Source organism: Canis lupus, chromosome 22, assembly GCF_003254725.2.
Source record: "Canis lupus dingo isolate Sandy chromosome 22, ASM325472v2, whole genome shotgun sequence".
In the NCBI taxonomy this organism is placed as follows: domain Eukaryota; kingdom Metazoa; phylum Chordata; class Mammalia; order Carnivora; family Canidae; genus Canis; species Canis lupus.
The window spans coordinates 25,390,481-25,414,514 of NC_064264.1; the positions used below are offsets into that span (position 1 = coordinate 25,390,481).

Sequence of the window (24,034 nt, forward strand, 5' to 3'; positions counted from 1 at the left end):
TATCCTTAAAACAATTGACATTAATATCATTTTACTGTTACCACCACCACCATCAATAACAACAAAACATGTATGGGATACTGTAAAATGTCTAATGTAAAACAAACACATGACATATGTCAGGTTTTAGACTAGGTCTCTCCAGTTTCAATCCTCATGATTTTCAACAATGTCAGTAGCGCCCAAATTATTCTGCAAAGACTTAAGGATGTTCAGGAAATCCTTTAGGCACTGTTATGATGATGGAAGGCAGGAAGTTTATTATAATTAACATAATTCTACTCCCTGGTCATTTTTACAAGCAAAATCCTCATTTATATTAGGTTCTAATTTTCCCATTACAAATTCTGAAATTAAGGACACTATCTGTTTCTGATGGTATATAGTAGCTTAATTTTTGTAAGTGCTACTTCTCTAGATACTACAATCTCCTTGCAGAAATTAAATGAATGGGTCCAAAGATATGTGTTAGGTATGAATTTCCTAATATTTAGGAACAAAATGAGAACTTAGAGACAATGATAAGAAAATGAATAATGCATCCATATCTAATGAGGTTTTTCAAGAAATATAAATATCTCAGAAGAAAAATATGCCATTTAAGTTGCTTATTTTTAGCATAAAATAAATAGAACCTTAATAAAATTGCATTAATAAATATACGTACCCTGGACTTTATACAGTACTTACCTAAAATATTCTGATTGGCACTCATAAAAAATTATGAGGATTTTATCTTCTATCTGTATTGACAGAATTTTTGAGCTAAATTCCATTGAGCAACATACCTAAAGCAAAAATATGATCAGTGTTTGAATATATCCTTTAAGTTTACTAAACTTAGAAAGGCATAATTCCTCATTTCACACAAATATTATTTAGGCAGCAAGTGGATATTAAAACTGCCAATTTTAGAAATATTCAACAATGGCTGAAAAATACTGGCATTTTCAAAGATAAGATAAGGATTAAATCTCTGAAGCATGCTCTTATGAAGTCATTAAAAGTAACAAAACAGGTGACTCTATCACCCTCAAATGCAGTTCATTTGCAAATCTCCAATAAAATGTTTTTATATAAATCTTTACGTTCTCTTTAAAATTAATATCAGAGAAACTATCTGCTTTTACTAGATTATCTTTTAAAATGGGAGACATAGAAAATCAGTAAATGAGGTTATATTACTAATTAGCATATTGTCTCCACTACCTATAGTACACTACAAAAAAATGTGGCTTCCATTTTATCACATAGATGAAACAGTTATCTTTCAGGGTTTGAAATTTCTGTGATCTTTATGCTTAATAAGCTCAGTAAAAGGTATTCAAATTACATCACTTTTGTCTTGGAAGTTAAATTGGGAAATATTGCATTCTCTGAGATGATAAACTCTGCAGAAGATAAATTATCATGAGAAATAGTTTTAATTGATTTACCATAATAAAAGTTATGTGACTTTGAAGTGCAAATGACACATTAAAATGAATCTACAGTATGTTGATAATAAAGTGGCTTCTTTGTTAATGGAATTACTGACACTGCAGATGCTTTCAGGAGTGATGTCTTCTACTGTTAATCAAGAGACTTCAATGTAAAAATGAATGTGCTGTTTATTTAAATCCCAGCCCATCTTACTTCTTGCCTCAGAGTAGTTCGATACTAAGGTCGGAAAAATGGAGATCCTGGTCATCACAGAGTCAATATTATTTTGGCTGTCCCACTTCTGCTTTTTCCTGGACATCCTGACTGCAATCTCAAGGTCTCCCTGTGTGTGTAAATCAGAAAGACTGTCAGAAGAGGCAAATGATAAAGTCCATGATGGAGTTCAGGATGAGATGCCTCTACGAATATGTAGATGAGTAAATTTTTTCTCACATATAAACCTTAACAGTATATGTTCCAAAAGTTTCAAAACAAGAATATTTAAAGGAAATTAGTGAATATTTTAGAGTTTTTATAAAGACAGGAATAAAGCATTTCAAATTTTCATGATAGTGCAGTAAAAAACTTTTAGATAAAGTAACTATGATAGGGGGCTTTAACTACCTTCATCTGGATCATCTGTACTTTGTAACTGATTAAGATCTTCTTTCCAGCTTCTGTTTTAACTCAGCCAAAAGACCCAGGGGGCAAAGCATCTCGTGATGGGAACCGAAACTACCACCTCAAGCTATAATGACTGCCCTGGTATCAGCAAGACCTTATATGATTAGACCCCAAGACAATGATTGACCTGACCTTTACTGTTCCCCGCGTGAACCCACTGACCATTGTCCTACATTGTCCTTGTGTAACCTAGATGTATTTTGAGCACTTTAGAGATAGGCTTTGGGACATTAGTCCACTGTCTTGCTGATGTCGACCTCACTGAAATATATTCCTTTCTCATTTCGCTACCACTGTCTCTCTACTTTTAGATTTTTCAGCGACAAGTGGCAGCATTTGGTTTGTTTGGGACCCTCAGACGAGGGGCTCTATGAGTCATAGTCTATGACTCTTCTTCTATTATCTTCTACAAAAAAATCCATTTTACTTAAGTGTCAAAGTAGTCTGAGCACTATTCTTGTTTGATTTATTTGCCAATCATTGTGTTAATCATATAACTAATCAGTTACCAGTATATGATCCTACTTAATCAGTAACAGACCATAGAAGTAAAGTTTAGTACTCTCAACCTTGGTTTTGTAACTGAAAAGAAAATTAAAATCTCCTGCTGTTCTCATCTTCCAAGAATTGTGATTTGGCTGAAGAGGTGTGGAATGAGATGAGACAGGAATACGGAAATACACTATGGTTGTTTCAATGAAAGGCTCACTGAGTGTTAACGGAACAGCAAAGAATCCGCAAGATTAAACATCAGTTTACTTGCTCCAGGAAATTCTGAAAAAGAATCATTTAGTGATATAAAGAGGGTTACTATCAATAGAAATTATAAATGGGAGAGCCATAAAATCCAACAACGATGTATTTAATACCTACCTCTGACTGCCATTCATGTAATCTTATGTCTCAAGAATTAATACCTCTTATTTAATAAATTCTTTATACTAAATTTAATATAGTGTTCACTCACCCTATATTATTTAAACTGATAGTGTGAATTATAAAATTCTGTTTTAAAGACTCAATTGCAAAAAAGAAGAAAAAACACAAGTTTTGTAAGTAACATAGCTACTTGAGATAAAAATTTTACCTCCTTATGTGAATAGATTCCAAGAGAAGCTGGAGTAAAAAGAGTAATGCTTATTCTATAACAGTAAAATAGCTACAAAGGGAAAACAGTACAAAAATATATTATTGTAATATATTATAATATTATATATAATATATTATATAATATTATAATATATAAAGACTATGTAACAGTAATTTTCTTAGAGCCATTTTCAAACCAGCAATATAATTTCTAGGAATACAGTATTTCAAACAAACAAATTTCAAAAGCTGGGAAAAGCAAATATTTGATATTTCAATATAGAATTGTTTCTAAGGATATGTTCTTTCCTAAGGATATTATTTTGTAATTTTTAAAAGTCCTGTTAATCTACATTTTGATAATTCAATCATACTGATAGAATTTATTCTTCGAAGACTTATTATTTCATCCCAAAAAAACCACTGAGCTCTGGTTTAAAATCACACAGGCAAACATCAGAAGTTTTCGAACATGCATTCATTTACCAATTTGCACCACTCATGCATTCTTTATCCTTTCAACCTGGAAAGCTTCTATCTGATTTTTTTTAGTGGCTGTTTAAACAAAAATAGATGTTTATCTCTTTAAAATTTTGCCAGGAAGCTGTCACTTTCCCATTTACTCAAGAGATGTTGTGACAGAATGTGTCAGCTTCTCACACAAATGAAAAGAGATATAGACCTGTATTTACTTTAGCTGAAAAATAAGTAGTCATCAATTCAGAGAAAAGTGTTTTCCCATCTGAAAAGATGAAGTAAATAGGAGTGGTTGGGAGAAGTAAGTATTTCCTAATACATAAAAGGCAGATGTAAACCAAACATACAACGCTGGTCCTCATCCTGGAAGTGCATAATCTCATGGTATGCAGAAGCTGGTGCTTCACTATGTGTCTTTTTCAGTACTTGATTTTTTTTTAAATGATAAATGTTTATGCAGTAAATGTTTAACCTTCCTACGATCTCTCCTATGCAATCTACAAGACTCAGAAATTTAAATGGAAATATGCAAAAGTCATCTTTAAGACACAGTTTTAAGAATCATAACAGATGCAAAACAAACATAATTGGTAGAGATTGGCCTCAAACTTTGTACTCTAACAAGGTACTTGAATTTATAATAATGATGTCACTAGACACTGAACATTAAACATATGTTTACTATATATATTTTATGATAATATTTTATTTTTATGAATATCCTAGAATGAAATTTTATTAAAAATGATACCCAATGCACTGAAATTAACAATACTGACACTGAACGAAAGAAGATGGGCAAGGATAGGCTTTTGCTCTAAAGTGATTAGAGTTGTGCAGTTAAGTTGAAGGCAACCACCTTTTAATAGATAAGAGGGAGCAACCCAGATAAGAGAAGAAAATGAAGTTAGGCATTTGGGGTATAACTACCTATCTCTGACTGGATGTTTGAACTCTGTAGATTTAACTACATGATACTTAAATTCTCTGGCTCTGGTTTCCTGTCTGTTAAATGGAGCAAAATGAAATCTATTTATAGGATTTCTGGGGCATGTGATAGCTCATTTGGTTAAGCATCTGATTCTTAATTTCGGCTCAGGTCACGATCTCAGGGTTGTGAGATCGAGGCCTGTGTCTGGCTCTGTGCTGGGTATGGAGCCTGCTTAAGATTCTCTCCCTCTGCCCCTTCCTGCTTGTTCACTCTCTCTCTTTCTCTGTCTCTCTAAAACAAACAAACAAACAAACAAAAAAAAACAAATAGAATTTGTGTGAGAATTTCTATGAATCTAAAATGCATTTCTTATATTTAATATATATGAAAATTTCAATTATACAGCTATTTATATTTTCAATTCAATTAATAATTCAGTGAGCGTTTAGGGGTACAACTTGAATGTCTTAATTTCTCTCTCTCCCTTTAATCTAGGAAAGAAAAAAAGAAAGAAAAGGAAGGAAAGAAAGAAGGGAGGGAGGAAGAGAAAGACGGAGGGAAGGAGGGAGGGATGAAGGGAAGAAAATAAGCAAGGTAGCGACCGTTTCCCAAAGTGGTATATATGAATTTTAGGTATCATAAAAGTCATCTCAGGGATACTTGAGATTTCCATATGAATATTTGACTTTCATGCTTCTATTTAAATATTAAACTAAAAATTAATGTTAGCATTAAAATATTGTTCACAATCACTGAAATCTAAGCATTAGTAAATAATTTTAGCATTCCTGTCTTTATATTCATGATCTCATTAGCCCCATATCACAATATTTTTCATGTTGTTTGTTAATGAGAAAATGACAGGAATATTTAATACAAAAATAGAAACTCATTATTAAATGAAAGCAAAGTGATATATTGATCCACTACAATAAAGTTCTGTAATAGCTAAAATAGAAGTGGTAAAATGATTCATTTAGAGTGAACACATGGAACACATCAGTATGGGCACGCCAAACATGGGCATGACAACATGGAAGTCACACCATATTCATAGTTTGAATGAGGTTTTAATTTAAACCCCAAATACTTATTTTTCATTACCTTAATTTTATTTTTTTCTAGTTTGTATTATTCTGTACTTTTGATTGCATGTAAATTATTTTGTTTCTATTTTCATTACATTTTTATGTATATGGTTCCATAATACTTCTAAAGAAAAAATAATTTTTTGCCAACTCCCACATATTTTGTACCTCTTAGAGGCAACTAATTTCAACTATCAGAGCTATTTTTTTTTTGGTATTTTCCTCCATGTTTATAAAAATATACGTATATTGTCTATTTTTTCTTTCAAATTTTAATGTTTCTCTATTACCTTCTACTACGTAAGGTAAGAATTCAGCTCTTTAGTATACTCCCACCTCATCAATTCTCATTCTTTGAGTTGTCAGATATATTAAATAAAATATAGGATAGCCAGCTAAATTTGAATTTAAGGTAAAATAAGGTAGAAAAGCTGAACATATTTTAGCATAAAATGTTTTAAATCCTGTTTACTTATACAAAAAAATTGTTTACCTGAAATTAAAATTTAAGCGATCATCCTGTATTTTATTTGCCACCCCTACCCCTCTTCAATCTTTCAACATTATTATGTAAGCATTTGATGAGGGCATCATTCATTGGGGACACAACTGTGATCCTGTGAACTAGTCATAGATAAGCTATTATATTTGCTGTGATTATTATAACCTTTCTTGCACAACCTTCTGTTTTCTCTGAAATTCTCCTCTTAAATTCTTAATTTGTGTAGATTTTACACCTAGCCTAAATCTTCTTTTAGTTCCCTCACATATCTTAAGTATTCGTTAAGTATTTCATCACTTAGAAATACTTACAAATGTTTCTTCTCTACCATTTTGGACACCTAACATAAATACAGATGCTTCCTTCATTATCACTCTGGGGGCTTACTTTCCCATTTTCTTAGATAGACCCCCTTTTTCCTAGATAAACTCTCATGTTATTTTCCTGATTCACTCCATTTTAGGGGAGAATCTGTTTTGGTAGCTTTCTGAGATTGGGTGCATGAGATGTACTTTTTTTGAGATCTTGCATGTCTGAAATGTTATTTTGCTAACCTTACATTTAATAGACCACCTTGCTATGGAACTATAGGTTTGAAGGATTTTCATTATGAACTATGAAGGCCCTCCATCATAGCAGAGATCAGAGAAGAATGTACTCTTTAGAGACAAAGCGTGACTTGGTGAGATTTTTGTTTGTCATTGTTACTGCTTTCAACTGAGTGTATTTCCTATCTCTGCACAGCTTGGGCAGCAGGAAGCTAAAACTTAACTCTTTGAGGTCTGAGAAGATAGACACCAAGACAGGCAAATAGCTAGAAATTTATTAGGCATTTCATAGAATCAAAAAGTGTGAACACAAAGTCTATGTATAAATCATACCCAAATACTTACTTGACTGACCACCAAATTATGCTACTGCAGAGGAATACTCTGGAAGATAGAGTAAAAAGGGAGTAGGTTAAAATAAGCAGCAGAACTGAACAAAAATTGAGAATCCTTTGAAAAGGATAACAGAATTGGAGTCACTGTTGCATCTTATCTACAATGATCATTTTTAACCAATATTTTATAGTCATGCAAATAAATTGAAATAAGATCTAATAGAGTAAAAATTAGCCTATAGAAACTGATTCAAATCAGTCCCCACAGATGGTGGACATAGCAAATGAAACTATCAAAACAGGTTTTACAAGTATATTCAAATAATCAAAGGAAAAGCCTAGAGAGGACAGATGATTTTAAAAGAGACAGAGAAACTATAAAAAATGGAAATGCTAAAGCTGATCAATACAATAACTGAAATAAAATACTTGTCAGATTGTTTTGACAGAGACTAAAAATGGCAGAAGAAAGAATTGGTATTCTGAAGATATAGCAAAAGAAATTATTCAATCTTGAAAACAGAGGGAATAGATTTAAGAAAACTAAAAATGAGTCTTGGAGACACATAAGAAAATATCAGGTAGTAAAAAATAAGTGAAATTTGAATCTCAGAGTGAGAGGAGACAGAAAAGGAGGCAGAAATAAAATTGAAAAAATAATGACATAAAGTTTCTCTAAGTAAAAGTAAAACAGGAAAAACTCACTCTTCAGTATAGCTGAAGGGGAGTTATAAAGAGAACATCTTGAAAGCAGCTAGAAATAAACACTTCAGAAACAACAAAAAACCCTTTACTATAGGAGAAAACAATATAAGTAATGGCTGATTCTCATTACAATTATAACACAACATGATATCCTACATATTAAAAAAATAACCTGCCAACCAAAATTTGTTTGTCCAGCAAATTTATTTTTTAATGAAATTATACAAAGACATGTTCATATAAACCAAAACTTAAAGAAATTAATCACCAGCAGACCTGCACTATAGGAATTGCTGAAGTTCTTCAAGTTGTAGAAAATCACCCTAGATGGCAAGATGCATATGAATGAAAAGTACTGAAATGCTGGAACTGGTAAGTATGTGGGAAAATACACACACACACACACTTTCATCTTTTTCCCCCTGGAACTGTGACCTGTTAAAAACAAAATTGTAGCATTATATCATCACCACCCATGGATATAATACATATGAAAACATTATCAATAGACTAAAGGTATAAAAGGAAATAAAGTCATTACAAGTACACTTCAAATATCTTATCAAAAATAATTCAATAGGGATCCCTGGGTGGCGCAGCGGTTTGGCGCCTGCCTTTGGCCCAGGGCGCGATCCTGGAGACCCGGGATCGAATCCCACATCGGGCTCCCGGTGCATGGAGCCTGCTTCTCCCTCTGCCTATGTCTCTGCCTCTCTCTCTCTCTCTCTCTCTCTCTGTGTGTGACTATCATAAACTAAAAAAATAATAATAATAATAATTCAATAATAACTGTAAAAAGATTGCAATAAGTTAAAGAAGTATATTTTAATTCCCCAAACAATCATAAAAACTAATATAATAGATTCAGGTAGAATGTCAGCAAGGAATTAAAAAAGAATATTACAGTTTTTGACTAACACAATATAAGTTAAGAAAGAAGAGTCAGAGAAGCAATAACAAAAGCAAAAGCAAAAACAAAAACAAAAAAGCAAATGAACTGAAGGCAAAAGGGAAAACAAATACCAAAATATCAGAGTTTAAAATAAATACAATCATATTATGATTACATTAAATGTAAGTTCACCAGACATTCCAGTCAAAATGCTCAGATTAAAATCAAAAGGCTGAGATGAGGTAAAGACAACCACAATTAGATAAAAAAAAAAAAAAAAAAACTAGACCAAAAATAATCTGTAGTAATGTGCAAACCATCTTCAAATAATTGCCACCAAAATTGAAAAATATACACTCTTTATAAGTGATATGGGATATTAACCAACATAAATCATATTTTAGTCCATAAGTAACACAACCACCATGACAACAAACAAACAAGGACAATCTATGCTGTCTACAGAATAAACAGTTCAAATATATGAACTTAAGTGAGTTGAATGTAAAAATGAAAAACATACCTTAAAAAAATGAAAGCCTAACAAAAATTGGAGTAAATTGATATCAGAAAAATAAAACTTAAATACAAGGAATATTACTAGAGACAATAATGCAGAACACTTCATCATGATAAATTAATATATTTCCTAAAGATATAATAATTCTAAACATAGATATACATTGTAACTGAGCTTTAAAATACACAAAATAAACACCAACAAAACTAAAAGAACATAAACATAATTATAATCAGAAATTTTAATGCACTTGGTTCAGTAACTGTTAAAAAAAACTAGACCAAAAAAAATATCTGTAGTAATATATAAACCATCTTCAACTAATTGCCACATGAATTGGATGATATACACTCTTTTGAGGTGAAATGAGATATTAACCAATATAGATCATATTTTAGTCCATAAAAAAGCTTTATTCAATTTAAAAGGATCAAAATCATATGGAGTATGTTCCCTGAGCCAAACAGGATTTTTTTTTCTTTCCTTCTTTCTTTTTCTTTTTTTTTTCTCCAAACAGGATTAAGTTTGAAATTAGGAATTTGAAAAGAGTTCTAAATATTTGGAAATTAAACAAGATATTTCCAAAAAACTCATGAGTCAAATAAAAAATAAAAAGGAAAATTAGACAATATCTTGAATGATAATAAAAACTCTGAACATATCCAAATTTGTGGTATAAAACTGAAGCAATTATTAGGGGGTACGTCACAATTTTAAATGCTCTTATTAGAAAGGAAAAGTAGTCCAAAACCAAAACTCTACGCTTACACCTCAGGAGTATAGAAAAAGAAGAACACTTTAAGATCAAAATAAGTATGGGGAAAGAAAACATAGAGTGAATATCAATTAAATAGAAAAGGTAAGAAATAAAATCAATAAAACTTAAAGGTGTTTATTTGAAAATATCAACAAAATTAATATACTTGTAATTATACTAAATGAAGAAATGACAGAAAAGGCCCCGTTGTTTATAAACTACCTACTTTGCGATATTTTGTTATAGCAGCCCTAAGATATTCAACTCTGCTGAAGCTGTTCATTTTTAAATGAGTCCTGTGCATTATTAAATATGAAAAACAGTGACATAGAATGATGCTTCCTAACCAGTTTTGGGAGCGACCATAAGGGGTCAAACACATTTTCACAGCAGTAACAAAAACTCTTGCAGCTTAGTTCTGGCCAGCTGTTTAATGAGGGCAGCTATAAACTTCAGACTACATAAATGTGGTGCATTAGTCTTCTTCAGGATCTTCGTATATTCATGTCTTCCATAAATCTTCTATTCCAAGCTGTTCAAATTACCTCCCAAAGAGAAAATATGAGTTGTCCAACTTCAAACAGTTCATGGATAATAATGACTGTTGTAAAATGAGTGTTTGAAAGTGACTGGAAAGAATATACAGAGATTTTTAGGATGAAATCAAACGTAAAACAGCTCAGTGGTGAATAAAAATTTCCTAACGCGATCTTATTGTGAAAATAAACTTGATGTGGGGAACACAATTAACTAGATATTTTCAATTTTTCTGATTCTATTCAAAAATTTTCTCAGGTATTCTCAACTGATCTAATGACCTCAGAAACCTCCCAAAGATTGTTGAGGAAAAAGAGTGAAGAGAAAGGGAACAGAAGCAGACAGGCTCTGATACTCCACTTCAGGTTTAAACAGGAAATCCAGTTTTATCTATTTATGCACTATTCTGAGATGCATTATAAGGTTATTTCTAAATATAAGTACTAGGTCAAAACTTTTTGAAAAATACTATGTTTATCATCAAACAAATATTTACCTGAATTCCTAATTTTTGAATATCTAAAAAGTAAGAATAAAGTTTATTATTTTCCAATTTTGTTGATGCTTATATATAAGGAATCAAATAACTAATCAGATGTTTCTGATGTCTTTCTAGTTTTCACATCTTTGTGGATTGACTTGATGTAAAAACAAGACATCTGAAGACAGCTTTTGTAATTTCTTTTTCTACTTTATTGTATCATTCAAATTTATGCCCTGTTGGCTAGACCTCTAAATTTTTGTACCTCACAACATTTTATAAATCTCTATTAGTTTGAATTTACTGAATATATTTAGAACATCTTATTGGACTGAAGAATAAAAGTACCAGTTAAATTCAAACCAGACAGCCAAAGGAGAGACATAATCATAAGTACATAAAGAATAAAATAAATAGATGCAAATAAAGAAATTGCAATATATTTTAACATGCTATGGATATAAAATGGCTTTTTATTGAGTGGTACAATGATAGCATACATTATCGTATATTTAAATTGTCTTATGTTATTCTTGGTACATTTGCATTAAACAGTCATGAAGTATGTGTCTGAAATTTCTGTAAAAATCAGCAAAATTAAATTGCCAAGAGCATCATAAAGATCAAACTGTGCATCTGCTTTTAATAAATACTGACCCTACTTCTGAGGGTAATAATTTAATGTCTTAAATTTTCCTGAATACATATTTATGTATATACATTTATGAAGACATGATAATAGTTTATTCAAATTAAATAAAAAATTATCAACAATTATTCTGCAATTTTCCATCACAGAAAAAGAATGTTGAGAGAAAGCTACTTAATAATTGATGTGGTTACTACATTTTCAAATGAATAGAAAAATGAGGTGAGGTCCAACAGAGGAAGTAAAAGAAACATGTAATGGTTAAGCAAGTAGAAAGAAATTGCCTTGATTTTTGGCTTATAATCTTAGACTATGATTATAAGATCAAGCTAGTTCAAAGATCCAAATGGCTATGTCATATAAATGAGTTGTATTGCGTCATGCTCACAGGATTTAAGATGCAGTTCATTCCCTTTACCACACATAGACATGTTCTGAGTCTACCAACCTATCTATTATACTCTCCAGCCTTTTAAGAGATTCAACTTCAGTGGTTTACTTAGAATAGACAGATCTCAGATAGAGAGAACCCATGCCCTGGCCTCACAACTCACAATAGTCAAGGATAATTTGTAAATCTAAACTCTTGAAACTGAATGCATTTTAGGTTAGGGGTAATATATTAGAGATATTCAGAAAATCTAAGTGCTTGTGAAAACTTATTATTGTATGCCAACCTCACTAGAGGTTCCAATTTGCTCTCTAGGTCACCCCAAAGAAATTCTCCCTATGGGATTTTGCCTTTAGAGAGACAAAGTGAATGGATTCTGTTGAAATATTCATTAAATTAAAAGGCTTCATTTACTATTCTAAAAGCAATTAATCAGTTTTCTTCATTCTCCATAGTACAGTACTAGCTACTACTCCACTAAAGCGCATTACTGCTCTAGGGAAAATGCAATGTATTGCAACAAAAATTGATAAGGTCTGTTAAGAAAGTTAGTTACAGACATAACAAAGTTAAATTTTTATAGGAACATAGGAAACTTTGAAACTGCCTGATTAATAAAATTGCTTGCAGATATCAAATGAAAATTTTTAAAAAATAAAGAAAAAGAAAACATGGTTACTATGGATACCTTTGAAGGGTTTGAAATGTATTCACTATAACTTAAATCGAAGTGTAAGGAAAGACAATTTCTAAAAAATGTAAGAGTAAATGTTAATTTTATTTAGGAAAGTCCCCCTGCAAATATTTGTAACAGTGATAACAGCAAGTCCTCTTGATCATTAAGAGGATGCCAATTTCTCTAAAATGTCTTTATGTTCACATATTTGTGATTATTCTGGTAACAACATGTGAAGCACATCAATCCTAGCTGAACATAGCCCAGGTCAATAGTTACACTATGTTGTAAACCAAAGATATATTCCTTTGACAGTATTTCAGTACAATATATAAATCACTGTATGGTTTTAACATCATACATAATGAAAAATTAATGCATTTTTGTTAATTTAAGCAGAAATTTTAAACATAAGACTGTAATTTAAAATTTTTGAATAAAGATAAGATATATCCACAGAAATATGTAAATACCTGTATATATATGTGTGTATGTATAAATGTTTATGTACATCCACAGAAATATGTAAATATCTGTATTTATATGTGTATGTACATAAATGTTTATGTACATCCATGTATTTATATATTTCTGTATGTCTACATATATTTATATTCCTCACAATAGAAGTAGACCAAAGGAAAGCAGAGATGATACAAAGAGAGTTATCTTAAAGTACAAGATACCTAAACTCTATTTGATACTATAATAAAATTTTACTCAACTTATTTTTATTACAAATAGCCAGTTTATCACAGATCAGTCCACCACCACAGAGAATAGCTGAACAAATCACTCAACAGACTGTGTGCTGTCCTGTATTGTCTATTTTCACAAGTACCTAAAAGGCACTTATTCTTCCTTGAAACCGGTAAACATACCTTGTAAATCCAATCAATTTCTTTGAGGTAAGTGAATTAAATGAACAACCACTAAATTTCATATATTTAGAAACTTTAAATCCTTTGATAAGGTTACTTCCAAAAGACTTCTTAAAATGTGAGTTAACATAGAATTAATCACAGGGGAAAATCTGAGATGATGAAAGAATTGACTTTAGAAAGTAAACAAAATCAAGCACTTCCTAAATAAAATCAGTCTATCAAGAGCTTTCTAAATCAAATGAAAAAGTGGGTGCACAGGTAAATGTTGGGAAGCGGTGAACTTAAAATGGTGGAGTCGAGTCTCTCCACTCAGAACATCTGCATGGAAATCCAAGTTCTGGCATGAACTAGCTGCACTGCACAATCCTGGGTCATCTATCAAACTCTCAAGACCTCAGTTTTCACAGCTATGAAATAGGGTAATAACAATATCTTTCTTGTGAATGAAACAAAGTGTCTTTAATATGCTACACACTGTACTTGGCATGCAAGGAGTACACATTAATGCTACCTTTATACCTTTCATGGTATTATTCAAGATTTTGTTTTGTTTTGTTTTTTAACACCATATAAGGTACTAAAATAGAAAAAGTCACAGGAGAGCTTTATCACATTGTCTGTACAGGCAAAAATATATGGACCAGGGTTTGGAAAATAATTGGCAACAGAAGAACCAAAATGTTTTCAAACACAAAGATATTATACTCAGCTCTCAATTATAATAGCCCAAAGAGTCAACTCAACAGTCACTAAGTGAACTATTGTTAATTAAATGCTGACCTACCTATAATGAACGAGGTGGTGTCATGTTCATTATCCTACTTCACTTGATAACAACCTGTGACACGAGCATTATGGTTCTCACCTTTCAAAAAACTGGGGCTCAAAGAGCTTAAGTGACTTGTCGAAGATCATAAATTCAGGAATAGCAAACCTAGGATTTATATAGTTTTTTCTTTTGACTACATCACAATAATTCCAGCTATTATAACAGAGCTAAAAGAAGGTGGATAGTACTTAGGGAATCCTTTGAAATATTTCATGAAAATACTATAAAATTGTTTCCCAATTTTGGCACATGCACTTTCCAATGCCTGAAATGTTACTCTTCTCTCAGAGGGACTGAGACAAGAATGAGACTAGTGAGGCACTTGCCCAGGTGCAAAATTCAAGGGAGTTCAAAAAAACCTGAGACAAATAACATTCTAATGATATATTTTTAACAACCAAAATTAGTGGAAAAAATCCATGATGAAATATATATCAGAATTTTAAATAGGGACAAGATCAACTAGACCACACAGGAACTGAGATAAAAGGGAAAAATAAATCAGTAATATTGTTTAACTTCTGTTCCTTCACCAAGTCTAGCTTAGACATTATTTACAGTCAAAATCATCAGACTGGTGTAGATGCTGCATCTCCAAGTTCTCATTGAATCCTAGGCTGACCTCTCCAGCCAGACTTATCCACTCTACAACAGTGTACTAGTTATCTATTTCTGTATAACAAAAAAATCAAACGTTAGTAGCTTAACACAACAAAAAAATATTCTCTCTCAAATTCAATGGGTCAGAAATTTGGGAATAGTTTAGCTGACTTCTGACTTAGAGAAAATGTAGCTGTCATCTGGTGAAAGTTTGCCTGGGGCTAGATGATCAACTTCCAAAATGGTTGATTCACATAGCCATTGGCAGACAGCCTCAGGTCCTGACTACGTGGATTTCTTAATGGAGTTGCTGGAGTGTTTTCTTGACAGGACTTTTAGCTTCCAATAGAGTGAGCAAACCCAGAGAGAGAGCAAGAATGAAGCTGCTCGACCTTTTACCACCTAATCTCCAATCTCACACCATCACTTCTACAGTACTCTATTCTTGAAACATGAGTACAGAGGAGTACAAACTCAAGGCAGAGGTGAATTTGGCTCCACTTCTTAAAGCGAAGAAGATCAAAGAATTTTTGGAAGTATTTTACTTTTTTAAAGATTTTATTTATTTGACAGACAGGAGCACAAGCAGGTGGAGCAGCAGACAGTGGGAGAGGGAGAAGCAGATTTCCTGCTGAGCATAGAGCCCAACCTGGGGCTCGATCTCAGGACCTTGGGATCATGGTCTGAGCTGAAGGCAGATGCTTAACCAACTGAGCCACCCTGGTGCCCCTGAAAGTATTTTAAATGTACCCTAAAGAGTTACCCATTACTTGACTATCTCTGACACTAGACTGTAAACTTTGTGGGAACAGAGACCATGATGAACTATTTGCCATTCGATCTCCAAGACTTCTTCCTAGATCATGCCTGACACACAGAACATTCTCAATAAATAATTTTTCAGCCATTGGTAGAATTAATGAAGACACTAATCAACAATAACAGGTAAAATATTTTGATTTAAAAAGCCATAACATGGGATGCCTGGGTGGCTCAGTGGTTGAGTGTGTCTGCCTTTGGCTCAGGTCGTGGTTCTGGGGTCCGGGAATTGTTCCTCATCAGGCTCCTTGCAGGAGCCTGCTTCTCCCTCTGCCTATGTCTCTACCGTTCTCTGTGTCTCTCATGAATAAAGAAATAAAATATTTTTTTAAAAGCCATAAAATGACATGAGATAGATAAGATTCCAAAGGAAAATATCATCTGACTCTGATCTTGAGAGATAAAATAGGTATATCAAAAGTTTTGACATCATAAGTAAAAAGAGCTACCTAAGAAACATAAACTTCCACTAATTTTGCACATTAAAAAAAAATTCCTAGAGCTTAAAAGGGATAATCTGAGGGAAGAAAAGTCAATTGAAGTACTGTTATTTTGAAGTTTTAATATAGACTTAAAAAAAAATCTGATTTCCGGGATCCCTGGGTGGCACAGCAGTTTGGCACCTGCCTTTGGCCCAGGGTGTGATCCTGGAGACCCGGGATCGAATCCCACGTCGGGCTCCCGGTGCATGGAGCCTGCTTCTCCCTCTGCCTGTGTCTCTGCCTCTCTCTCTCTCTCTGTGTGTGACTATCATGAATAAATAAATAAAATCTTTAAAAAAAAATCTGATTTCCCTGGAATTAAATTCTTCTAGGGTAGGACTGGGAAATAAATAAATAAATAAATAAATAAATAAATAAACAACACACACACACACACACACACACACACACCTAATATATACGTGGTATATGTAATCTAAATATATACTTTTTTCTATTGTAGCATATTGTTATAAAATAGAAGTAAAATACAGAGACCCAGAGAGATTTTCCAAATTTATGAAAACACACTTGCAGTAATAGGAAATTAGAAATTATTTTTCCTCTTTTTTTAAGCTTTTATGATAATTAGTGAATATTCAGAGTTGCAAATATTATGAGCATTTTGTTATATATGTTTGGTTGTGCTATTTTTAGCATCTATAGTTCATAATGTACATTTATTCAACATTTATCATTTCGATTTTTTAAAATTATGATGAAAAATACCAACATATTTCATATTTGAAAACATTAATGTGAAATAATTTTAATTTGAATAGTACTGATTTAATAAATGAATCTGTGCTCACAGTAAATGATTTTAAATTAATAGATCAAAATTTCTCAAAAGTGTGGTCTGTGGACCTCCTGCTACTCCTGGGGTGGCGGTGGGGGGGCATTGGAATTGACTTCCTTTCAGGAAGTCCTTGAAATAAAAAATACTTTCATAATAATTATTCTATGATGTTGTTTTCCTTTTCACTATGCTGATATTTGAGCAGATGGTGCCAAAACAGTGATGGCTTAAATTGTTTTTCCCACAGTATAAATCAAGGCAATGACATCAGATTCTGATAGTAGTTATTATTTTCTTCATCACCATGAACTTGTAGGAAAAAAAAAATCCAGTTTCACCTAAGAATGTGTTGGTAAACTAGTAAGTGTTCTTAATCTCATTAAATTATACCTTTGGGGTGCTTAGGTAGCTCAGTCGGTTAAGCATCTGCCTTTGGCTCAGGCTCCTGGGATCGAGCCCCCACATTAGGCTCCCTGCTCAGTGGGGAGTCTGCTTTTCCCTCTGCTGTTCCCCTATTTGTGTGCTCTCTCTCTCTGTTAAATAAATAAAATATTTTTTTAATTTATACTTTTAATTACATCTTTTTAATATTCTGTTTAACAAAATGAGAACTGTGCTGAAAACACTTTGGCTGCATACCAAAGTATGACTGTTTTGAGGAAAAGCACCTGTTTCTCTCAGTTATGGGCTGAATTAGCCATTTTTATCAAAAACATCATCCTTAATTGAAAGAGGAACTGAGAAGGAACCTATGGATATTCAGACTTGGGCATTTGGTAGACAGTTTCTTGACAATAAACAAAAAAGTCTGTTAGTCATAAAAAACAAATAATAGTATTAATTGCAGATGATAAAAGTCAAATTTTCAAGTGAAAATACAAGTTTCAAAAACCTATATCTGCCCTCCTGAGCTTAACAGATTCAGAAGAATTATGATATTGCAGCTGCAAATAATGAATAGTATTTTTTATTATATTATGAGATATTTCAACATTTAGGAGATCTGCATAACTCCATAAACCAATTTTTTTTTCCAAAATAACAAAGTGCAGTTAACAAATCATGCTTGGGAAAAAATGTGTTCAAAACATAAAATAGACCCATAACTTCAAAGTACATAAAGATTATTAAGATGATTCATATTCCACATAAATTACCATTTATTAAATTTGGTATAGTAGCAAGTAAGAATAGCCACAATTATCTGAAAAGACAATTAAATTAAGTCTCCCTTCTCCAAATATAGATCTTGTGAGGTTGGATTATTGTCATATCCTTCAACCAACCAAGCACCCAACCAACCAACCAGATTTCAATAAGTTGAAAGGAAGAGGTGTAAAATCCAGTTGTCTTATGTGAAGTCAGATTTTAAAGGGATTTGCCAAACAATGGAACTTTTCTTACTAACTCTTCTGAGAAAATTATTTTTATCAGTGTATATTACTTATGTTAATGTATGGAGGATTTATATTGGTGTTTCAAAATAATAAATACATATATTATAAATTTCATTTTTAATTTCTTCCATGATAAATATTAATAGATATAAACCACATAAATAATAGTTCTTCAGGGTCTTGATAAATTTTAATAGTGTAAAGGAGTTCTCAGACCAATATTTGAGAACTATTTCCATAAATTATTTAAAATAGAGACCAATTAGTTTAAAACAAACAGAACTAAAGGGAAAAAACACACTTCAAAAGACTTGATTTACTTTATAATGATACTGTTAGCTAAAGCAAATTGTACTTTGAGCCACATATGAAAGCAAACCTAGGAGACTGTATAGTCCAGGTCAATGTATATGAAGTAACTCAAGAATAAATACTTGGGGTTTGATGGAATTAATTTACTACCCTTAAGTGTCATCCCTGATTGTAACATTGCATCTCTCTCTAGTGTCTCTTGCTATATAAGAATATATTTGGAGTGCTCTAAATGCGCACAAGAATATTCATGTCTTATTTCAAGTAGATCTAATAAATTGATATAAGAAAAATAATTTTATATCTCAGAATGAAGTTCATCTTAATAATTCACACTGTCATAAATGATGTGGTACTTATATATTGAATTTTATTGTTTGCAGTTTTGAGCTTGATTCCTCAAAACTTCAAACTGCTTCCTTTGCCCTGGAGCACTGACTTAATAAAAATGTGATCACCATATAGGTAGCAATCTTTTATTTGAATGCAGTGACTTTTATATGAATGCATGTCATGAGAGAAACTAATCTGTTTATTACAGAGGGAATTAATTAACAAAAAAACAAATGAAAATTACTATAGAGTGAAATATTGTAATATTTGGGTTTACTAATCTGATAAAATGGAATTGATAATTTTGCTCAAGTTATACCCTGAGCCTTCAGCTAGCCTCTAATTATATCAGAGTGCACTTAAACGTAACCTGTTTAAACTGTGTGTTTGTGAGCTACATTGAGCAATATGAATGACTTTGGAAACAAATTTACATAATACATTTTTTTACATAATACATTTTGATATATTTCTGTCCCCCTCTCTTTGTCTTCATAAGGCAAAAATTACCTAGCTGAGTGACAAGAATGTATCTCTTAACTGAAAAGTTCACCAACTTCATTGAATTTCCAAAAAATGTATAAAACTATTCTAAAGCATGCACTGAAATAAAGTAAGAAAATGTTTGAACACTTTCTTTGTTAGTAGTGTGCCCGTAGTAAAAAATAAAACAAAATAGTCAAGGTAAACAGTTCAGACATCATGTGTCCTTAATGCATCTTTATATTGAGTACCTAACTCAGAAATTAATCTCGATTTGATTTACCCTGATTTTGATATTATAAATTATGATATACTCTTTAATATTCTCTGAAAAAAATAGCATCTAGGTATATTCCAACATTTCAATACACTTTATTTGAGATTTTATAACATTAGCTTTATGATGCTATTTCCTTTTTAATTATCTGAAGCATTTATTCACGTGTTGTAAATAATTCGATTATAGGTCCATTCCCAAATACTGTTTTTATTTTCTTACCTTCCATAAACATCTCAACCTCAATGCTTAGGTATCTGAAGTATGTCCTATGTATTTATAGTTATCTTGAAAGGAAGGGCAATAAATTGTGATCTCATATAAGGCATTTAGGTACCATAGTCCAAAGCAGTCTGAAGCCATATTTTAACATACACCTACACAAACCTGCTTTAGCCTGGCTTCCTCTCATCTCCCCCAGATACCACATTCATTCTTATTTTATGCTTTTGCTTATTTATCCTTTTCCTCCAATGAACTTCCTCCCGGCTCCCATCTTCCATGTCAAGCTATAAATCCTATTTAACATTTTCTTGTTGATTTCAAGGTGAAGTGATTATTCCTTTCTACATTTTAAAACTACTTTATGATTTACTTATCTATACATAGCCTATATATTAAATATATTTGAATTATTAAAGGTTAGAGGTAAAACTTTATAGTTAAATCCCACTTTTGCTACACAAATACACAAATAGCCATCAATGGCCACAATGGTTCACACCAACCGGTATCCAAGCCTTCCACCAGCGCTCTGGCCCACCTCAACACTGACTCAGGGCTTCGACATGTGACTTACTTTGATCAAAGGAGCAGCAGCCACTAAAGTAGTCTCATCATATTGGATTCTTGCTATTTTCATAAGAACTTGCCTATTTCGTCTGCTGGAAGGATGTGAGTGCAGAACCAAGTAACTCTATCCTATAGAAAGGGAGAAGAAATGTGTGGGAAATATCAGAAAGGGAGACAGAACGTAAAGACTGCTAACTCTGGGAAACGAACTAGGGGTGGTAGAAGGGGAGGAGGGCGGGGGGTGGGAGTGATTGGGTGATGGGCACTGAGGGTTATTCTGTATGTTAGTAAATTGAACACCAAAAAAAAAAAAAAAAAAAAAAGAAAGCTGACTGCCAGATGCTTCACCTTCCAACTTGTAACCAGTGCATCCCCAGTCATGTAAATGAGCCCTTGCAAGACCAAAAGATAGTCCAGCATAATTATTGAACTGCTATCTTGTGTGCCAAATAAATGTTTGTTTTGAGCCACTGAGTGTCGACATACTTTGTTACGCAAAATTATTATGACATTAAAAAACTGATACACGGGCAGCCCGGGGGGGTTCAGTGGTTTAGCGCCGCCTTCAGCCCGGGTTGTGATCCTAGGAACCTGGGGATCAAGTCCCACGTCTGGCTCCCTGCGTGGAGCCTGCTTCTCCCTGTCTGTGTCTCTGCCACTTTCTTTTGTGCTCTGTGTATCTCATGAATAAATAAATTAAAAATCTTAAAAAAAAATGATACACAATCCATAAAACCCAAACACAGTAGCCTCCCAGTACTTTGCCCATGTTCCAAACTTAATGGGTAATTCTAGATAATGCTTAAAAATGACTCCAATGCATTCCTACACTAGTTGGAAATAATAAGTGAAGGGAGTTGGCTTCTTTGCACACACTGCAATAGGCTAAGTAAAGGGCTAAGTAATTTCATTTTATTCCATTTACTCCTTGCCACAAATATGTGAAGTGGTTGCAAAAAAGAAATTATACGTAATGAAATTGAGGCTTAGAGAAATTTAATCTAGGTAGTACACAAAGTTTGAAAAAGGCTTAATTAACTCATCACTTACCAATCTGATAGCACAGTTTAGTTTGTCTATTATGTCAGAATTATATCATAGGCCCTTGGGAAGGAGGAGATATCACATGAGTAAATATGTAATCATTTTTAAAAATAATATTGTGATACTCTGTAAACAGAATTTTTAGGACACTCCTCTTCTTTGGAATGCAATTTGATGATATGCAAGGGAGTAAGCCTATTTGCAAGTACTCTCACACTTTTATATCGCTTCTTATATCATGCTGCAAATATTTGTCTACTGTTCAATGATTTTTTTTTTAACCAAGCATTTTGTATGTGCCTGGTACTGTGCTAGGTACAAGATATATGGTTGAGTACAAAACCAGTAGTATTTATGTTTTCAGTAACAGTAGTTTGAAATCAGTCACGTGGGAGTATTCACATTACAGTAATTGGCAGACACTACAAACTAAGGTTTTTCCTTTACTTCTTTTTTTCCTTGAGAAATTGCTAAATATTTACCAGAATACTTTTAGTAGCCTTTGACCCACATAAGAAAGGAAATTTGTACCTATATTGCATTCAAAAGACTGCATATGATGAACATAAATAAATTAATCCTGTTAAATAAAAAAGACTTCAGATTAAAAACAAAAGGAAAAATCTATGTAATAGTTATCATAGATAGAGTTATACATAAGGACACCCCCCAACACAAGGAAATAGAAAATACATTAAGGAATGTGAAAATATATAGCTGGCAGATGAGATATATAGGTAAATATCAAACTAAATATACATTAAGGCATAATGTGTTAGTAGAAATGAAGACAGTTACTTCATCCTGAAAGAGGAGGAACTAACTATAAAAACAGGCCTAAACTTTTGTACACCTAATAACAAGCCCCAAAGCAAAACCAAAACTCAAGAAAATTATGAAGAGAAATTCTAAACCCATAATTATGGCATTCATTTTAATAGAATTTCTCATTTATTTGTATATATATCACAGTAAAAATTGGTAAACAAATTTTTCATTATGAAAGTGAAAAAGCATTATTAATGGCATATAAAAATCCAGCCAAAATGATTCAAGAACGCATCTTGATTCAAGCAAAACTGAAATGTTTAATAAAAAAAAAAAATCACACACCAGAGAAAATTAAGAAAAGAGACCTCACAAATAAACAATATTAATAGTGAAAACAGTTCATAATTAGAGAAATTCTCTGAAGGATTTTCTATCAGTAAATTTTAAACTTAAGAGGAAATGAACAAATTTGAGAACACTATAAAAAATACTAAAATTAGCTTAAGAAAATCTTTTTTTTAATTTTTTTTTTTAAGATTTTATTTTATTTATTCATGATAGATATAGGGGGAGAGAGAGGCAGAGACATAGGCAGAGGGAGAAGCAGGCTCCATGCTGGGAGCCTGATGTGGGACTTGATCCCGGGACTCCAGGATCGCGCCCTGGGCCAAAGGCAGGCGCTAAACCGCTGAGCCACCCAGGGATCCCCAGCTTAAGAAAATCTTAAATGTCAAAAAAAAATCTTAAATGTTGAATTCATAATATACTCACTTTCCATGGACACGTAATAGTCAAGAGTTTTTTACAAGCTCTGCTACACTTACAAGTTAAAGTGTAATATTTAACCAAATTGTTCCCTGTTTTATGAAATTAGTATGCATGATACAAAATCAGAGATGGACATTATGTAAATAATAAATTTAAGGCATAAAATTATAACTATAAATACAAAAAATTCTAGTGTTATCTAAGTGTTATCAATACACAAACCCATTGTTATCTAAGTGTTATCAATATACAAACCCATTGTGTATTGAAAAATAAATAATATAGCATGACTAGTTTTAGTTTATCTTAGAAAATAACAGTAATTTAATTTAAAAAATCTATTGATGTAATCCATTATATTAACAAGTTAAAGAAAAATATATACAACCACCTCAGAAAATATATTTGAAATAATTTTAAATATATTAAAGACAATTTATTACAAACTAGTGTAAAAAGAACTTCTTTAATCTGACAGAAGGACTCAACAAACAAATGCAGACTATATACTTAAGAGTGGAACAATGTAAGAATTGTCTTTATAGCGGCACCTGGGTGGCTCAGTGGTTAAGTGTCTGCCTTTGGCTCAGGTTGTGATCCCAGGATCCTGGGATCGAGTTCTGTAGGGAGCCTTCTTCTCCCTCTGCCTATATCTCTGCCTCTCTCTTTGTTTTCTCTCATGAATAAATGGATAAAATCTTTAAGGAAAAAAAAAAAAGAACTGCCTTTATAGTCAAAAAGAAAGAGTTTCTATTCATCA

General features: G+C 32.3%; 1 long non-coding RNA gene across 1 annotated transcript in view; it reads right to left on the reverse strand.

Moving 5' to 3' along the window:
* Nucleotides 1-21,134, reverse strand: part of LOC112655760 (uncharacterized) — a 117,540-nt gene extending 96,406 nt beyond the window's left edge. Inside the window, exons 1-6 of the long non-coding RNA XR_004808199.2 lie at nucleotides 21,040-21,134; nucleotides 20,699-20,820; nucleotides 8,058-8,216; nucleotides 7,087-7,125; nucleotides 1,636-1,765; nucleotides 691-788 (exon numbers count right to left, since the gene is read on the reverse strand). This is a non-coding gene — a long non-coding RNA (uncharacterized LOC112655760). The remainder of the gene's footprint in view (nucleotides 1-690; nucleotides 789-1,635; nucleotides 1,766-7,086; nucleotides 7,126-8,057; nucleotides 8,217-20,698; nucleotides 20,821-21,039) is intronic.
* Nucleotides 21,135-24,034: the final 2,900 nt, after the last annotated feature.